We start from the raw sequence: 19804 nt of genomic DNA, 5'->3' as shown, positions 1-19804 counted from the left end.
CATCATGGTCCCTTCTAAAAAAAACAACCCCAACTTATTGAGAAAATGTATCACATGTACGTACAAAATGAGCACGCCCTCTATGCCCAAGCCTAAACTCGGTCAATTTGTTTACAAAAAACCTTCAATGGAAAATTCCCACGGTCTGTCCCGCCTTTTTCCGGGGGCACCACTACTTAATCGAATCCTCAAAACCATTGCAATATCTTGCACTGTAAAACAACATTTTTCTTCAAACCTAATGCCTAAAATACATTACCAAATTTATATTCTGCAATATCTTTTGAAATTTGTTAGATAAAAATACTTTCTGCATAATGATTTTGTGCAATAATAAACGAGCAAAATTATTTTGAAAAATGCCTTATTAGAATAGTGCGGTGTCCCCTAAAATAATGTTTTAAACATTTTGCATAACTGAATAGATAATCTATCACTCGCACGCTGCGTGATCAGTTGTGCGCCGTGCGTGCACGTAAGTAGTACGCTAGGCACGGGGGGGGGGAAAAAAAATTGATTTTACTACGGCATGTAAATCCACATGTTATGCGCCCACGTACGTACGGCAGCCGTAACGACTGGATTCTCTCAACGGTACGGTATAAACGGGGGATGGGCCGGCGCGGAATTTGACACAAATAATCCCTATTTTCAAACGCAATTTTATCTGCATAATATAAGGTAAGTTAGGGATTCTACACTGCTATTATGTAGCCACCTTAAGTATTATTTTCTTTTTGCCGATGAACTGTGTTTTTCTTTTTTCGATGGATGGTTGGTTTCAAAGTTTGTTCACCTCATAATCTCATTGAATATCACACTGTCATAGACATAGACATGACCGTTTTGGTAGACACTGACGTGCATGAGTTTACGTTCCTACCTCCATGGTTTACCCCAAATATAATTGGAAAAAATAATATCAATGCTGTGCTGAGAGTGAGATGATCGTGGTGAATGTTGGAAAACACTGTTTTACAGCTTCACGTTTTTATTCGGTTCTAAAATGTTCGTTTTTAGAAGTAGGCCTAGGCCAGTTTACAAAATTCTGGAGTTTTGGGGTTGTCATGCGCGAAAGTTCGTTCACCTTTTTTATTACAAATAAAAAATGTCCCAAAAAACCCAGCACTAGCCAGCGGCACTAAAATAAAATGTTATTCAATGTAAGAAAACAATGAACATTTGTGCAAAATGTAGCTAGCCCAGGACTAGTTGAAATATTATAATCAGTCATTTCTTCAATTACTACTACTAGTACTAGTGAGTAGTGTCATGGTGTGTTCTCCTTTTTTATTTTGAGCAAAGGGGCCAAAGAGTGAACATTAATGCCAGAGTTTTAATTCTTCAAAGTTTTGTTTGGGGGGAGTCAGGTTAGCGTAGCAACTAGCAGTACTTTCCTCGCCTTCCACTGCTGTGCTCCGGGTTCGATTGCTGCATGGGCCAATATGTGGATTGGGTTTTCAGTCCCTACCTGATTCCGTGGGTTTTCTCAGAATAATCTTCTGGGGTTTTCCTCCCACATCTAAAAGTAAAATTGCCATTTGTTCACATTGTCTTCTCTTTACTGGGTCCATGTAGCTTGGCGCTGGCTGCATATCCACTGTCTTTTATGTTTTAAATGTGTGATACTTGGCTGGGAAACATGCTCAAAGACCCAAGGCACCAAAAATGCAACAGAGCTGCACACATTTCCTGACTTAAGCTATCTGGAAACTAGGTCATTCCAGGGCCTTTTCCGGCCTGGAAATGTGGGGAAAAAAAATCCCTAGCTGGCTGGCTGGCAAACATTGGGAAGACATCTGTGTATCCTGTTTAACTTGGGCAGAAAAAGAGACCGTCATGTTGCTTTCGATTTCCTCCAGATCTGTTAAAGACATTTCAGCAGAGATGTCGCAATTGGTCTATTGTTCTAAGTTATATCCTCGTGAAGTTTCGATTGGGTGTTGACAACAAAGAAAAACAGTATCACACACAGTCTGTTGCAATATCCATTTCTGTTTTTCTACATTATCTTGTTACATATGAATTAGGGTAGGGAGTGCATCTTTAAAGTACACACACATACATGTACATTTAGTTAAAGGTAGAGTACAAAAAATGTATATCATTTGAAGCTCACCTAATTATTGTTGAAAAGCATACTTGGTTTAAAGATAGTTATGGCACTAAACTCCCTGTGAAATGATTCTTTCGGGCATGCTGTCATTTTAAAGAAAACAATAAAAAAGGTCATTTCCAAAGATGTGTCTAAAGACACATTTTCGGAAATTTCCGTTAGTAGTTCGTGTTTAATTCAGCGAAGCTGTGAATGGATGCACGCAAGTGTTGACACGATGCGCACACGTGCGCGGGGTTGCTATAATTTGTAGGTTCAGTTTGTGACATCGCGTACATGTACATAGAACATGTCCCGGACGCTGATTTCATGTGCAATTCTAAACATGACTCGGCAATGTTTGAATTGAAATCGAGATCCTAGAATATTGTCTTTCTCAGAACATACAGCATTCACAGAGGTAAAAGTTCATCAGGTTAGTTGTGTAGCACCCATCTTTAGATTTCAGAACTTTTATTGCTTCCAACGAAAAAAATGCACAAACGAGAAATGATCTACCAGTACTCCACATGTACCTTTAAAGTGAAAGGCATACACAGTGTACATGTACATTTGTTGTACATTCAAAATAATGGTCATACTGTACATACAAATCCGAACACGCGATCACTCGTACACGAACGAGGCCCCCTTCAATGGAGAAACCATTGTGCACACTATTGTACAAAGCAACTGCTCCGTGACAGATTATCCAAACAATACAGTGTAGCTTAAACAATGCTTTCGCCATTAGCGGGGGCCTCCGTAATAGAATTATTAGCGTGCCCGGATCGGTTTCTAATTTTCAGACCAATTTCAAATCATCTTCAGTTGCTGAATTTCTGTTTTTAGGCAGAAGATTCCCACGTCGATTTTTTCTCGCAGTTTTATTTTTGCAACGTCAAAACTTTTGGTTCGTCTTTGTTTGTGGTTTCTTCACATTGAGAGCTTTACTTCAATTACTCGATCAGTCAGGAAGCATTGGTTGCCAATTTGGCCTCGCGAGAGGATGTGGTCGAACTTTGATATTATTAATTTTCAGTCGATATGAAAGTCAATATTTGCTGGGTAACCAAGAGCCAACTTCCCAGTGTCTGCATAGACCCTGGAGTGCGTAGGCGTCTTCAGGTCAGCAAACTTTGATCCACGGAGAAGCTTATCGCCGACCTTCAAGAGTTTTTAATGGACATTGATTCAAGATTATTTTGTTGGACGGCACTTAATTTTCGGTTGTCATATCTGAATCACGAATTTTACGATTGTTTACTTTCCGCCAAATTTGCAATTTGATACCAATCTTACCGGAGTGACTTTAACGAAGGTCAAGCCTAGAGCTGGTCCCAGTGTACACACAATTCTATCCAATTGATTCAGAATGGCTATTCACTGGAAGTCTTTTCATGCATCTGGTCTGCATAATGGGCCGGATTTAGCCTATTATTGGTTATCCTATACAATAGCACTGCCCGGCTGTCTTCCCCAGCCAACAACCAGGCTAAGTCACAAGTGACTGACAGTCGAGTCAGTCAGGAACAAAAAGACCAGCACAATTATATGTTTTTCACTGAGAATTTGGGCGATTCACAATGCAGTGCGCCACCAAGAGTTTGCCATGGAGAGTCCATTTTTCAAGTTTACAGTCAACAAAACATGGCCCATTTGAATGAGTTTCAGTAGACAACTTGAGCTAGTATATATTGTAATAGATTGGGGCATAGCGTTCTGCCGCCTTACAAAAAAACACCATATTGATAAAAAGAAAAGAAAAAATGGCAAACAGGTCCTCGAATCATACAGTAGTTTCTTACGAAACTACTGAACAGACAAACTAACAATTTCAAATGTCTTGCACTGCAAATTTGTCGAGACCATCTCCCACAATCTCCCAAAAATGAACTCTCCCTGGAAAACTCTTGGTGGCAAATTGCATTGTGAAATGCCATGAAACTGCATTGTGAATTGTTTAAAGATCCCTTTTCTTATTCTCCTCTGTGTAGGGCCGACTTCAGTTGGTATTTCCTGTGTTGAATCATTCCTAAATCTGGTTGCTTGGACCGTTCACCACGCCAGGATCTGATCTCGTCATCGACTGCCTTGGTGAGTAAGAGTAGAAGGAATTTGAATGGAATTGGTAATTGCCTGAAGACATTTTGTTGAAAAAAATATCGCTTCTTGTTTTGCGTTGGATTGCTGTCAGATTGTGTAGCCACATTCTTAAAGATCTGTAGTGGAATCTGCCGACCGGAATTAGAAGCTTTTACTGTGTATGGTGTCATGCTCACACGCATGCTGCACGCGTTCTTAAAGACAAGGCGCACGCGCACTTTGCTATTCCTATTGGTTGAAAGGGCTTGGTGTGCGACTCGCGCGAGCCTTGCACCACCGCAGAAAATGGCTGCCGCCAGATTTGTCTATAGGATCATTTGGGCAATTCCACGGTTACTCACGTTACATTTTTGATGTACTTTTGAGTTTCCTTGGGCTGTAATAACCTTACTGAAAAAGTTTAATAACTGTTATCCCCATGGTAGATAGAGTAGACCTAGACCTACCTAAGCACCAAAGATGACATCCAGAAAAATGTGTTATGTATGATAAACAAGACGCACAAAAAAATCGGTTACTCACGTTACGAAAATGTAACGTGAGTAATCATGGAATTGCCCATTTGCATTTATCCCGAAAGTAACCCGCCAAATTATCAAAAAGCTTATTGGGATTAAAGATCATACTGGTACATTGTACTTCACACCCTGCAGTGAAATTATTCCGTCTGGCTTGCTGTCATTTTGAAGAAATCAAGAGATGTAAATGTACATGGTTTCCAACAATTAGTCAATTGACTGATCTTTGGAAATAAAGAGTCCTACATTGTAGAAGAAATTGTGTTTCGTGATCAAAAGTTTGTGAATGGTTTTCATTGTTTTCTCGAAAAGTATATCCACTGAAACTTCAACAGGTTAGGTTTTGAACATCCTTCTTTGGATTGTGAGTGGTTTTGTTAGTTTTGGAAACGAACAAAATGCATGACAAAAGCTAGTGATCCTACATGCCTTTAAATTACTAGTCATAATCGGTTTCGTTATAAAATCCTGTCTCTATTAATTGTGTCCCACCCCGGTAAGACAAAATCTGGATCAAAATTCTTTTTCCATTTTCTGTTAAAGCGACAATTGTGACCTGTTCTGTCAAAAGCAGACGCTTCTGGGCAGAGGTTGAAATTGAGATAGGGCCAAAAAACACTGTGGGGGTGATTTTTTCGATTTTCTAATTTTTACATATTTGTAATCCTGAACATGTCTTAAAGATACTATAAAAGTTTGAAACCCTAATTTGAACTCCTAATATAGTATTTTTGATGATTTGTAGAGGTATATCAGTTAAAGAAATGTCTGTTTTGTGTCGTTCATGGCCATTTTCTCCGTTTTTAGTTTTCGACACAATGAACTTCAAAATAGCATAACTTTGCCCAGGAATTACAGGTTTCAAAAATTAAACCACCAAATAAAAGGAAAATGTACATATTTCAACAATATAAGCAGAAATCTCATTTCCGACCTTATGCCCAGAAAAATCTGATTTTGACAGAACAGCTCACAATTACTCTTGAATTTGAGTGTAAAGAATTGAAAGAACCAGCCGTGGTACTGCACGATCTTATTGTGCAGTTTACTTCCTTGACTGTCAAAATGTCAGTGACTCCTGAACCGCCCATTTATTGACCAAATGTCGAGTAGCGAGAAAGTCTTGAATAACCTCTTCGGATATGTCCTCAGTTGCGTAAGATGTTTGTATGCGAGATTATTGATTAGCCTGTGACAGTTAGGCCTGACTTTTTGACGTGAAAGGGAGCTTATATTGCAGCGAGTCAAGTTGTTTGTTCGAAGCCTGATCATGTCTTAGAAGAGGAACACTTCGTCAGGAGAGGGCCAAAATTAAAGGCAGAGTAGAGCAGAGATGATCATTTGCAGCTATCCAAAAGTAACCGACCAAATTATTGTAAAAAAACTTACTTGGTTTAAAGAAAGTAATGGCACTAAACTCCCTGTGAAATTATTCCTTCTGGCATGATGTCATTTTGAAGAAGACAATAAAAACCTGTCATTTCCAAAGATGAGTCAATTGACGCATTTTTGAAAATTTCTGTTAGTAGATGGTTTGTAATTGGGCGAATTTGTGAATGGGTGCGCGCAAGCGTTGACACGGCGCACACGCATGCGCGGTTGCTATTATTAGTCGGTTCAGTGCCATGCGTGACATCGCATTGCTGATGTTTTTGTTTGTACGGTACACCAAAACTCCTTTGCTAAGTAATTACACGCAAACAGCAATTTTTCAAGGTACATTGTACAGTTGTGTTTCAAACGTTCATATTCTACTTTTCAGTGATCTTTCAAACTAATAATTGTTGAGTGGTAAAAGGTTTTTGTGCCAAATGTGTGCATTCTCTTGAAAGTGCCCCTTTAAGCTCCAGCCAATTGACTGCCATTACTAATCAATAATGCAACCTGCTACCATCGGTATAAAGATCGATGAGGGTTTTGTGCATGTCATTTACTGCCGTTTCACTCTCAAGCAAACTTGATTAACAACAGCCACGCTGATAATTTGGCTAAGTGCATGTCATTTCCAAAATACCAAATATGTCTCTAAAAATAAATCCGGCTTATTTCCTTGTGTTTCACTTTCTGTGCATTGCGTGGATACTACATGTATTTAAAAAAAAAAAAAAAATCACTTTAGAAAGTCTCATGCAGCATGGAATTTTCATGTTTTTGTCATACTTTTCTTTCACTTTTAAATAGTTGCTGGCAAATTTGAAATTAAAGGTAATTTTATTCAGCATTTGCTTTTGCTGTAATTTTTTGAAGTGGACGGATGTGGGACTTAGTATTTTATAGCAAATATTGATCCACTGCGCTGTTTAAGTTTTGTGTTCAAGGATGCCAGAAAAAACCCCAAAATAATAAGAAAAAAAAAACACTGTTCTTGTTGTCTGGTTCTTTGACCCGACGCTTCAGATGAAACAGAATAATTTAATGACATCAGGGAATTGTCTGGCCAGGGAACCAGACTAGCCAGCTTGCGCCCATTCACAGATATGCAACTGATTGCAAACAAAATGTGGACTACATGTAACTAAATTTGGTCAATTAGGAGCAGTATTTGAAATAATAAAGCCAGTTTTTTTTCCAACGATGGCCGGCCAACCATCATTGGAAAAAAAATTATTTTGATACAAAACTTCACTTTTCTTGAAAATGACAGCATTCCAGGTGCAACAATTTCACAGGATGCTTGAGACTATCATTCACTTACAGTCCAGTAAGGCATTTCATAATAATTTGGTAATTTCATTTTTTAATCCTTGTGAATGTTGTACATTACTGTACCAGGGTACCTTTAAAAAGAATTACAAAGTTCCTTGTGTTTATCAGCAATTCGCCAAGTTTGACAAACAACTGTGTTTATTGTCTAGCAGTGTAGTCTACCTCCCAACAGACGCAATGCACTTCAATTTAGCCTTCTTTTGTCGACACAGAGGTAGCAAGATTCATTTTAATTTCTCCAGAGACGTCTTAATTACAAAGCTAATAACAAAAGCCGAGTATCAGGAGGACGGCAAATATGCCCGATAATCTCATTTATTGTCTAGCTTGAAAGGTCGTCCATTGGATAGATGAGATTTACAAGGATCTTATTTGAGCGTTTTGGGGACGTGAAGTGGTTCGCTATTCAATTAGCATGTTTGCCAGCGCTCAGAAAGAGCTTACCGTGAATGAAGAGAACTTCGTCGGCAAATTCAATTGCGCGCCTTTATTTATTAATTGAACTGCATCGTGAAATTGTTCGTTCAATAATTCCAAACTCATGTTTTCTAATACAGTCAGGAGTGTTCAGTGATAATTTTTGAAACATTCAGCTTATTTATAAGCCAACATATAGGCCTTAATAAATTAATTTATAATAAATAATAATTATAAAAAAAAATTAAAATTGCTGTGTTTCTGGTAACCGGACTAACCCAAAATTTGTGAGTGTACATAATATACGTGTATAAGGTTGGCAGTTGCTTTAAAAAATTTTTTTTTTACATTATTAATTTTATGGGTGATTTAAGAAAAATTTCATTCATGTGTTTTACGAGCCCCAAAAGTCTGATTTACTTGTAAATATGCAATAAATTACTATTGCCTCTTTACAAGTACATTTGTACCTGTACACGTATATGTACTAGTACCGTTAAATGTACATGTACTGGTATGTCTTCATGTACAATGTACATATTTGTCCAGTTATCCGTACATGTACATTGTACAATGTATGTTAAAAAAAAACCTACCTACCGAACCTTCTTTTTATTGGCAATGTTACCGGAAACACAACACTGATTTTTTAGGCCAAAAGATAACTTTAAGTTAGAAACAAAAATCCCCAGGGTACTTGACAATGAATGACTCGGAAGTCTTGAAATGATGTGAATTTCATCGTGCCTCGGAAAAGTCCTAAATCCCTCTGCGGAAACATTTTCATGCTACCAAATAAGGTATCGGTAAGTCGGTAACTGACTCTTGGGCAGAAAACCCAGCCAGTAATGTAATCCCTTTCATGTGTGTCTGTAAATATCTGTATCGCACATGTTGTTCAACCGTCAGGGTTTGTGACAAGGGTTATGTTACTGTGTCACTATGAGATTTTTTTTTATCACAGAGAGAAGGTTTAAGGATGAGAAAGGGTCCCTGGCGGCTTAATGGAAAAAGATATTATTTCATGGGCAGGGCAGCATTGTTGACAATTCAGATTTTTACACTGGGGGTGGGGGAGGGGGTGGGGAGAGGGAGAGGGAGAGGAAAGGTGTTATTTCAATTCGGGTGATTCACAATTCAGTGCGCCACCAAGAGTTTGCCACGGAGAGTTCCTTTTTTCCCAGTGCATTGTGGGAGATGGTCCACAAATTCGCAGCGCGGGACATTTGAAATTGTTCGTTTTTCCGGTCAGTAGTTTCGTGAGCGTATGATTCAAGTATCTGTTTGCCCATTTCTTTTCTTTTTATCAATATGGTGATTTTTGGTAAGGCGGCAGAACGCTATGCCCCAATCTATTAAACAAATTAGCTCAAATTGTCTACTGGCACTCATTCAAATGGGCCATATATGTTTTGTCGACCGTAAACTTGAAAAGTCAGTTTTTTCCAACGATGGTCATCCAACCATCGTTGGAAATTGACACAAAAGTCCCTCTTTTCTTAAAAATGACAGCACACCAGGTGCCATGATTTACAGGATGCTTGAGACTATTATTCACTTACAGTAAAGAAGATACATGAATTTCATAATAATTTTGTAATTTTTTTTTTTTTTGGGTGTTTGCAAAATATTACCTTTAAAGTGTAGGGTGTACCGGGTACCGGTACATGTATAACAACTGACCTGTTGAAGGGTTACAGAACTTAGAGTAACCGGCTATTTTACATTTTTGAGAAAACAAAATATGCACACACAAAATTTGGTCTGGTCACCTTGCTAACGCACGTAAAATTGGCTTGTGGGCATACTTTTTTTAAAAACCACTTTCAATGATCAATTTCTTTCGATCAAAACCCTTTCTGGTGAAATAATTTCACAGGGTATTTGGTGGTACCAGCTTCACTTTGTGCAAGCTTTTCTCATTAAATCGGTTGGTGCGTTTCCGGTTCATTACCAGTATTCATATTTAATAATAATACTCAGCACTACAACTTGTGCTCTGATTCACATCACTTAGGATTCGTGCAGTTTAAAAAAAACACATGAAAAGCAATATTGTATTGCCTTGAGCATCTATAAAACAAACTTGAACGGAAGTGTCTAAATTTCTCCCGCCCTAAAAAATATCTTGATAACAACACAACAGCAACACATGTGACAGGATTCACATCACATGTAAGCTTCTTGTAATTTTATGCTCCAATGCCATTCAATCATCATTATGAGGGATTACTTTTGGGGAAGAAGAACCAAAAAAAGAAGAAGAAAAACAAAACTAGAGATAGAAGGAACCCAAGGGGGCAGCACATGCTGTGATGATCAGCCTGGGAAATGGTTGCCTCAATTCCAAGCTGGAATTAATAATTGTTGACAAGTATGTGTACTTAATGGGATATAGGCAAAGAAGAAAAGGCTTTAAGATGTACCGTCTGTGCTTTTTAACAGTTTATTTTTTACATTACAACAAAATTGTGACATGGTACAGTATGTCAAAATCAGGCGTATTTGGGCAAGAAGTCAATTTTGAGTTATAATTGCAATATTGCTGCAGACCTTGCTCTTTTAAATGCTACTTTGTTTTTTGAAATTGGATATTCCAAAGTGAAGTTATTAAATGTTGACATCTGACTAGGTGCGAAACGTCACACTAATTTGTGAAATGGCATGCAGTATCTAAACGTGTTTTTAAAAATACTTTGTCAATGAAATCTTCGTTTGAAATCTTTACAGAACATTGTAAGCATACATGTAAGGAGCATCACAATTTTTAAAAATCTTAAATTCGATGAAAATCACCCCCATGTCATTTTGCCGCTATTTCTCCATACGTAGCACTGCCCAATTCAGCCTGGTTTTGACATACCATGTCACAATTTGACTTGTGCAAATAAACCAGAAATTAAACTTTGACTTTTTAGAGTGTTTTTCAAAAGATCTTTTCTTTCCATTTTGGGTGTCTGCAACCTTCTGGAAAAAGGCTTTTTATAGTACCTATTAATTGCTTTTGCAAAAAACAACAACAACCAGACCCACCCTGAATGTAGACTGTTCCCGGACTCCAAATTATTATGTCTGAAATGGGGCAGGAACCAGTCTTCCCTGTGAAAACCAAATGACTCAACGTTGGTAGATTGGTACAAATGTAATTTTGATGTCCCATTCAACAGTGAATAATGTTAAGCTCACAGTAAATTTTGCACAAATTTTTGTGGTGCATACATTTGGAATGTTACAGATCCTTTCCAAAAATAGTTAGTGCCATATCATTATTAAAGCAAAAATCCTCATTTGAAGTGTGACAAGCTTTACAATGTAGTTTGAAATGACTGGGAAAAACAACAAAGTCATAAATATATAACATACAAGGGCATTTATTTATCCAAAAGGCTTTAACAATCAAATGAAGAGCTACCGCTACATGTGTACAGTTATTCTTTTGTTTTCTGTTCCTACATGTCCCGTATTACTTCAAAATGTCATAATTTCTGCATGTATATTTTTATGATTATGTAGTACATGTACATTGTACATGAGTCACATGTTCTGACATACCGAAATGCTACAAATGGCTGTGTCCATTTCACTAATTATTTGTCCACATGTAGCATCACGGACATCTACATGTAGACAGACGAGTGTTTATTGTAACGGAAGCCTTACACACGGAGAGCCGTGTAATTGAAGACATTCCAAGATGATGAGAATCTTGGGTATAAATTCATACAGCAGATGGACGCGCACGGACCTAATCATCCCGCTCGCACGCGACTCAACATGAAAACATATTTCAAAATTTGACATCTCTTTGACAAGCTAGGGTTTCATCACAGAGTCAGTGGTAGTGGAACATTCCTGGGGGGGGGGGGGGGGGGGGGAGGGGCGGGAGGGGGGGGGGAATCAGGACAAGGGGGGAACTAGCCCCCTCTCATACAACATTTTCCTGTGTTTTAAAGCAGGACTCGTTTATACTACGCTGCATCGGGAGTCCTGTTTATTACGTCACGATTTACTATGTTTTGTTTGCTGCCCCCAACGACGACTTTTACACAAATTGCACGTTCGGGTCGAAACAGGACCTGAAAAACAGCTCTCAAAAGTACCTGTTGTACTCATTTCATGACAGACACAATAGTCGTTTTTATTTCATCACACCTCTTAGGCTACATATACCCGAAAAATGACGGAAATGTCTTCGAGCATTCCACAATCTCTTTAAGAAACTGAAAATATCAGCACCTCACAAACGCCAGCACGTTTGTTTATGGTGTAAATCGAGGATTTTCTTTTGTTCCGCTTCCCTTTTCCTTTGTTTGTACGTAACTTTTTTGCAACAGCTCTCATTGGTTTTGTACACGTTTTCCAACCGAGGAGTCCTCAATTTGGTTTCTGTCCTCAATTCACCGATGATGTGGCATGTGTGTGTCCTCGATTTACACCATAAACAAACGCTTCTAGTTGTGTACACATACTCCCCCCCCCCTTGTAACTGATTTTACGAACAAACACAAATTGAGTATTGTCGGCATTGAACACCACCCCAGTAGTCATACAATGTCCAGACCCCCCCTTTAAATTTGTCAATAACCCCTTCCAATATTAATAATGACTCTTTTTTAAGTATTTCGATAGATAATTAGACTGATTTTCATTCCAAATTGGCCAGTCTGTAGTTTCACTCTTTGAAAAATAAATAAGCTGGTGGACAATTTGTCAAGAATTTTGAAATTAAATTTTTACCATTAAACTGTTTAAAGGCACCGTTTGGTTTCAGCAGGAACGCTAAATGTCGGTGTGTGAATTGTACGGAAAAAGGTGGGAGTTCAACTTGAAGTGAGATATATACCAGCAACTTTGATTGTTAAATGTAAATTTGTTTTGGTTTTGCGTTAGGGCAATTGAATTCTAATCGTGTTGTTCAATCTATTTTTAGATTTGGATTTGGGGTTCAAACATCTAACTTGTAACTGAAAAAAAAAGGATCCCCACCAAAAACAAAAAGTACAACTTGAAGTGAAATATATACCAGCAACTTTGATTGTTAAATTATGCTAATTTGTTTTGCTTTTTGCGATGGGGTAATTTAATTCTTATCATGTTGTTCAATCTATTTTTAGATTTGGATTTGGGGTTCATACATCTAACTTGTAACTGAAAAAAAAAAGGAAATGTTTGTGGGAGTAAAATGTAACCAGGATCCTATGCCTTTTAGTTCCCTCATATCAATTGATGTTATATCTTTGGGAAGCATTCACGAGACGCATTCCATATTTCAACATTTTCTGCAAAAAATCTAGACAATGGGGAAAACCAACACTTCTCGACAAGCCCAAGTTAAATTTGGGGGTGGGGGGAAATTAAAATTGTTTCCGTGGAAGTCAGATGAAATATAATCCGCATCCTATGCCTTTTAGTTCCCTCATATTAAATGACGGCGTATCTCGGGGAAACATTCGTGCCACACATTCCATGTTCCGACATTTTCTGCGAAAGATCCAGTCGAGGGGAAAATCCAACATTTCACAACACGCTTGGGCGAAATCCTGGTTGTAAATCAGTCGCCCACACGTGCTTGTTTTTTTTTTGTCACGTGGACCGTGCTTGGTAAGGTGAAGTGATACTCCTGGTACTTCGTACTCCTGGTGACCTACACCTTGTCTGCGCAGAAATCCAATACCGATGGCTCAGCAGGGGTGCTTGCAACATGCTGCTCTTGAAACTGTAGAAGTATGTTTTTTAAGAGTTTTTCACACTATCACAACATATCTGCATTGGATCTGGTCCAACACAGAGATTTCAGGAACCCTTTCACATTTTAGAATCCAACACGCATTAGCTGGGAGTAACCTGCGATGGACTAGCATCCCATCCAGGGGGGAGTAGAAATATTCTCAGTCGTTTCATGCCGAGGAAACCGGAGATAAACGCCGGCCTGATGGGCTACATTGGCTCGCGACAGACTTTACTTTTACTCTCCAGACAGCAACCTTTCTCATGGATTTTTGGAAATTTCTCAGCGAAAAACAACTGTTTCAGGGAAGACTCGGGAATTGTGTTTTCATAAGATGCTTTGAAGCCTGGTATTGTGTGAGTGTCAGTTTGTGTTATTTGCGAAAACGTCTCAGCATAATAGTTCAATTTAAAGTACAATTACATAAAGCCTCACCGACAGTTCTCGTATCGTGGGCAAGAAGTACGTTGGCCCACAGTTCACCCTCATTAAAATCCACTCCAATGTGTTTACGCGTTCCGAGTCCATTAGTTCACCTCGGCCGAAGTAAAAAACCGGAGAATCGATAGTTTTTTTTTGCCCGCAGGGGTAGATCTTGCCCGGACTTGAAAATCGCTTCTTTCGGATGGATTACTTGGGAAAATTTATTTCATTACATGTGCGGGAAAGTTTGGATCAGCGCACTTAGTGTAATTTACTAATCTATTGAGTGAGCTTAGTGAAACTGCATATTTGACCTAACGTTTAACTTGCAAAATATTTTCACTTCCTTGAATTTATGTGTCGGAAATAGTTATGAGGCGGGAAATATCAGGGTGTGCTACCCGCAGATGACGGCCTGAACCTGTCGGGCATCGAGGTTCGTGAAAACAATCCCACGCCTGGGTCTGGTCAATGTCAAAATAATCCCGGCGCGAACTGGTTAAAAATATGTACAGTGTGTAAGTAGGATCATTTGCTTTTTGTGCGTTTTCTTTTTCGTTTGAAGCAAACAAATTGAGAAAACACGGACAACATGTGCACATGTTTTTGGGGTCTCGTAACTGGATTCCGTTGCTTACACACGTAAATAAATCTGCATGGGGCATCCATTTTGAAACCATCTTTAATGTTAGTTTTCTTGCAAACAATACCATTTTAGGTGGAATAATTTCACTGGGTATTTGACCAGTCCTATCTTCACTTAGTCTATCTAATAGACCACGGCGAATGCCGTGGTCTATTATGTGTGAACAGATTTGCTGATTATTTAGGCAAGACCCCGCCTCTTGACTTCCTAGATTTTGACCAATCAGCGGGCACTTTCTAGGCCTATCGGGTCTTCGGTCATCCACCCGTTGCGCGTCATAGACATGGATTAAAAAAAACTGTCACGGCGCATGGCGCTCGGTATCATGTTACGCGAATGCGCTCCCGGCTGTTGTATTACAAAACACTGCATTCGAATTGACCAATCACAGCATTAGTCCTGATTTGGGAATGAAATGACGTCACGATTTAGTAAAGTCGACTCCGATTGGCTGGCGTGCGGCTTGCATAAATTTGCATGTCAGGAGATGTCAGATGCTCGACCGGAGATAGCTCCGTGGAGAACGGGTGATACTCAGACTAATCTTGACTTTGAGCAAGGTTTCTCTCTTAAATCGTTAGGCAATTTCTCGGGTACTTGCATATGTTCCTACATGTGTACGTGGCTTTAATGTTGTTTATGAAAGAGGTCCACATACAGATAAGTTGTCATTAATATTTTAATTTGCATATATATACACACCTGAAATCTTTTAGCAAGCATGTCCGGGCGTGTTCAGGCATTCAAACTGTGGACGAAAAATGACGGAGTTAACAAAAGAGTCCGCGATTCCCAGCATACGTCCACGATTGTACAAAACATATGGGAGTCTTCCTAAAAAGTTAAAGTACGGTACAGATAAAGGAGGGACAATAGGACGTCCGCGGTGGGAGGTCGCTACACGACTGTATGTATGTACATATGTAGTACATGTACCAATAAATGTCAACAGTGTGTATGGTACGTATGCATGTATCACATGTACATGTACAATGTACATGTGTACATCACTGCTTTAATTTTGTATACTTTGAGTGCCAGTATGCACATGTACATTTTTACATTTTCTCAATCTTTGAATTAAAATTTGGCTTAGAAAAAAGCATAGAGCTGTACATACACGTACATGTTCCGGTACTGGTGGTAGGTTATTCTGTACATTTTTTGGGATTCAATTTTTTCCAGTCCCTGTTACATTTGACGTGTTTAAGTTTGAAAATTCTGGATGCATTCCTTACATATATCAATGCATTCTTTCTTCAAGAGTGTTTGCATGAAGCAAACTGCCTACCAAACAAGTAACACATACTTTGATGTCATTTTTTGAATGTTACTTATTTTGCAAATAACAGGGACAGGCTAATGTTACACTTTGGACACTCAGTTTAGGCCCAAAACAAAAATTGTGTGTTTATTAAAAGGTAACCCAACGGTTCCCAACCTGCCTGGAGTTTTGAAGGCCAGGTGGCTGCATGCACAAACCGAGCAATCCAGAATGTCATTTCTGCCCCTCGTTAGCCAAAAAACCCCACACACACAAGGAATATCCCCATCAGGTCTCAGTGTTGTGATAACTTGCCTGCTTTCCTATCACCTGCCCATGCTGGGTTCTACCCAGGCATGCCAGGCAGCTGACATAAAAACCTACCCAGTCTGTGGCTTCAGGCAATGTCTGGCACTGAAGACTCGCAGAAGAAGGGTTTGCAATAGAAATTCTATTTTTGCTGCTCGGACAGTGTGCTCATTAAATTGGAAGCATCCAAGACATTTCAGTGGGTTAAATGTGGCAAGACGTTCTGACAGATCCGAGACGTGTTTATTCAGGCAAGCGATATGTTTCGCAAAGCAAAGTATAACTAGACAGTCGTAACGACCGTAAGGACGAACCGAGGATGCTATTTTAGCCTTTTATTTCTTATCTTTTTACTGGCTGGGCCTGTTAAAAAAAAAAAATTAAAAGATTATCGCATTCTGTTAGGCTATTAGTAAAAAAATAAATAAGTTTCTCGTCTCCACCTGCTTTCTTTTTCCAGCCCGCCTACTTTTTTAAAATTCTTTTAAATCATACATAATTATTTTGCTTTTTAATTTATTTCCAGCGAAATTGTAGCTGCCCTGTTTAGTTCAAAATCTGGTATATATGTAGAAAGGGTGACTGTTCCTTTGGACACAAACATATCAACAAAAGAATTAAGAAAATGAAAAAATCCGGCTGCCGCCTCCTATTTTTCCAAAAAGTCTAGAATAGAAACTATTTTTTTTTTTACTTGGCCTTTATGGGAATACCACAAGGACTATATAGTCATAATAAACATCCCCATGTACAGATTGAAAAGACCATTTTTGTCAATTTTTGCATGGGTATTGTGTACATGTATAGGTGACCATCAAAAGAACAAATCACACGACATTAACCATAACCTTACCAACTCCATCAAAATCCATCGCCATTTTGGAGGGATTTTGGCAGACAAGCCACGTGTACCAAATCCATCAAAAATCCACCAGCACTAGTGGTGGATTTCAATGGATTTGGTCCTGAAGCATTATTTGAAGCAGAGGGAGTGATGGATTTTGATGGACATGGCCTTCTACTGGTACTTGGTAAAACTAAGTAGGGAGTTTAGGGTTAATGTATCAAATTTACATCTCCCCGACGCAAAATTTCATCTTGTGAAATCACAGAATAGCCTTTGCAGATCTGACTTATATCAGATTTTACCTTTTTTTTATAATACCAATGAAAGAATGTTGCATCCTGACGCCACTTTTTTCATCATATATTACATCAATGAAGGTCAGTTGTTGCAAAAATGTTGTAAAGACATGAATCTGTGACTGAGAAACATTTCCAATTTTGTTCAAAAATACTTTGAAAAATGCACTCGTCTCTCCAAAGAAGTGGTGTCTGGATACTACATTCTTTTCCAGTACCAATGATGCTCTTTAAAATTCCTCGTCATTCATGTATTGACATCGCTGCCCGTTACCAGTCCTTCAGATATGATGGACAACAGATGCAGGTTTCTTTCTCAAGGGGAGAGACCAGCGGGAATTCGCGCCACGCTCCCTGTCGGGCCTGGTGCAGTTCACCGCCACGCTTGGCCGCACGGCGTGAAGCCTGTTAGTGCCTCTCCTTAATAAAACCTGTCTACTCGAGCAGAAATATTAAGTTAATGCTGTATGAAATACATGTACATGCATGTGAACTGAAGGTGTACGGAAAATAATGCACAGCAAATGAGCACACTACCAGCCAGTATTTAATTTGATTTTGTCCTCCATTTTTTGTAATCTGCTATTGCTGTTGTCGCTTTAAAGTTACATGCCCTGTACTATTTTCCAAGTTTCATCCAAAAAAAAATCGATTCCTTTTCTAAATTGCTATTTTTCCAGCAATGTATACAAAAGTTATTTACTTTAAATGAGACATTGAACCCCCCCCCCCTTCCCACAAAAAAAATATTGGCCCAGTTATTGAGTCATTAACTTTATAAATTTCGAATTACTGGTGGCCAGACAATACTTTTTCTTCTCTGGAGGTCATTAAAGTCTTGGGAATTTTGTATTTCTGCTCGGGAAATTCCGAGCAAAATTGTGTGCATTTGCATGCGTGCGTGACGTAAGCATGTCTGGTTTCTGTACACACAGCTGTCAAATTGCAAGGGAGCTCGTATGTAAGCATCGTCCAAGGATGAAAAAATATGTCGACTGCATTGACGAGCAGTCAATTTGGCAGCAAGAAAACTTGGCCTTGAAAGGTTCAGAATCAGTGTTCTTTATCAATTTGGATGTGGCCATGACTCGGACCGAACCGTATGGTCAACCGGCGCCTAGTGCCATTGTTTGCATGCATACGGTACGTCGCCTGGCTAACGGTTTTCGGAACAGCTCTTTTGTTTCCACCACTGCGCATATATGCTGCTATTTTGCATATTGAGTCACGCCCAGTTGCAATGCGAAATTCCTGAGATATTCTTTGTGTCCGGTTTGTCGTCCGAGTGAGGTTCGTGAATGGGAGCATGCATGCTGCTGTGCAGTACAAAGGCCGTACTGTCTATCGTAACCTATCGGGCTCTTGCACCAAGGCAAGGCAGTCACTAGCAACTGCCCAGAAAATATCATCTGTGCACCTATATGTACATGTTATCCAAGTAATCTGCGCACTTTTTATTAGACCACTCTTTTAAAGGTATAGTCAATCATTTGTAATTTGTGCATTTTGTTCGTTTGAAGCAACAAAAGTGCTCACAATCTAAAGAAGGATGCTGAACAACTAACCTGATGAAGTTTCAGCTCAGCTTCAGCTGTATATTTTGAGAAAAACAGCATTCTAGGATCTCGATTTCAAATCAAAAGTTGCTGAATCATGTTTTGAATTGGGCCTGAATTCAGCGCCCAAGACACGTTCTCACTGAGCCGATTGCAGCGATGTCGCGCACTGATCCAACGAATTATAGCAACCGCGCACGCGTGTGCGTCGTGCCAATGCTTGCGCGCGCTTCGCCGAATAACAAAACGAAATACTAATTTGAATTTCTTACGATGCTTCTTGAGAAGCACCGTTGGAAAGGCCTTCTTTTGTTGATTTCTTCAAAATGACAGCTTGCCAGAAAGAATAATTTCACAGGGAGTTTAGTCCCCTTACTATCTTTCGACCAAGTATGTTTTTCAACAATAAATATGCCAGTTATTTTTTGGATAGCTGCAAATGATGGACTCTGGCTTTAATGATTGTGTTCTTCTGTTATACACCATTTCAGGTGGAAGAATTCGACAAGATATTTGGTGCCAGCCCTATCCCAACTTTCAAATGAGGATTTTCTCGTCACAATAGGTAGGTACATGTACATGTACAAGTGCTGTCATTTTCAAGAAAGGTGGAATTTCTGTATCATTTTCCAACGATGTCGAGCCGACCATTGTTGGGAAAAAAACTGACTTTTTAAAAAAATACCGCCCCCAATTTAATACAAAATTTAGTTTAATAGTTCACATTTTGTTTGCAGTCGGTTACACATCTGTGTGCGCGCACCCATCATGGATTCACGGAATTATAAACAAATACTAGCGGAAATTTCAAAAAATGTGTCACTTGACACATCTTTGGAAATGGCTTTGAAGTGGCTTTGAAATGACAGCATGCCAGTAAGAATATTGCAATC

General features: G+C 39.0%; 1 long non-coding RNA gene across 1 annotated transcript; it reads left to right on the top strand.

Moving 5' to 3' along the window:
* Window positions 1-564: 564 nt before the first annotated feature.
* LOC119731236 lies at window positions 565-19496 on the top strand. The gene is made up of 3 exons (XR_005271442.1): window positions 565-681; window positions 4093-4192; window positions 19403-19496. It is a non-coding gene; the product is annotated as an uncharacterized LOC119731236 (long non-coding RNA).
* The last annotated feature ends 308 nt before the right edge of the window (window positions 19497-19804 follow it).

This window comes from Patiria miniata, unplaced genomic scaffold (assembly GCF_015706575.1).
Source record: "Patiria miniata isolate m_02_andy unplaced genomic scaffold, ASM1570657v1 HiC_scaffold_23, whole genome shotgun sequence".
In the NCBI taxonomy this organism is placed as follows: Eukaryota; Metazoa; Echinodermata; class Asteroidea; order Valvatida; family Asterinidae; genus Patiria; species Patiria miniata.
The sequence above is the reverse complement of the archived record's forward strand: the minus strand, read 5'-3'. Positions and strand labels throughout refer to the sequence as shown.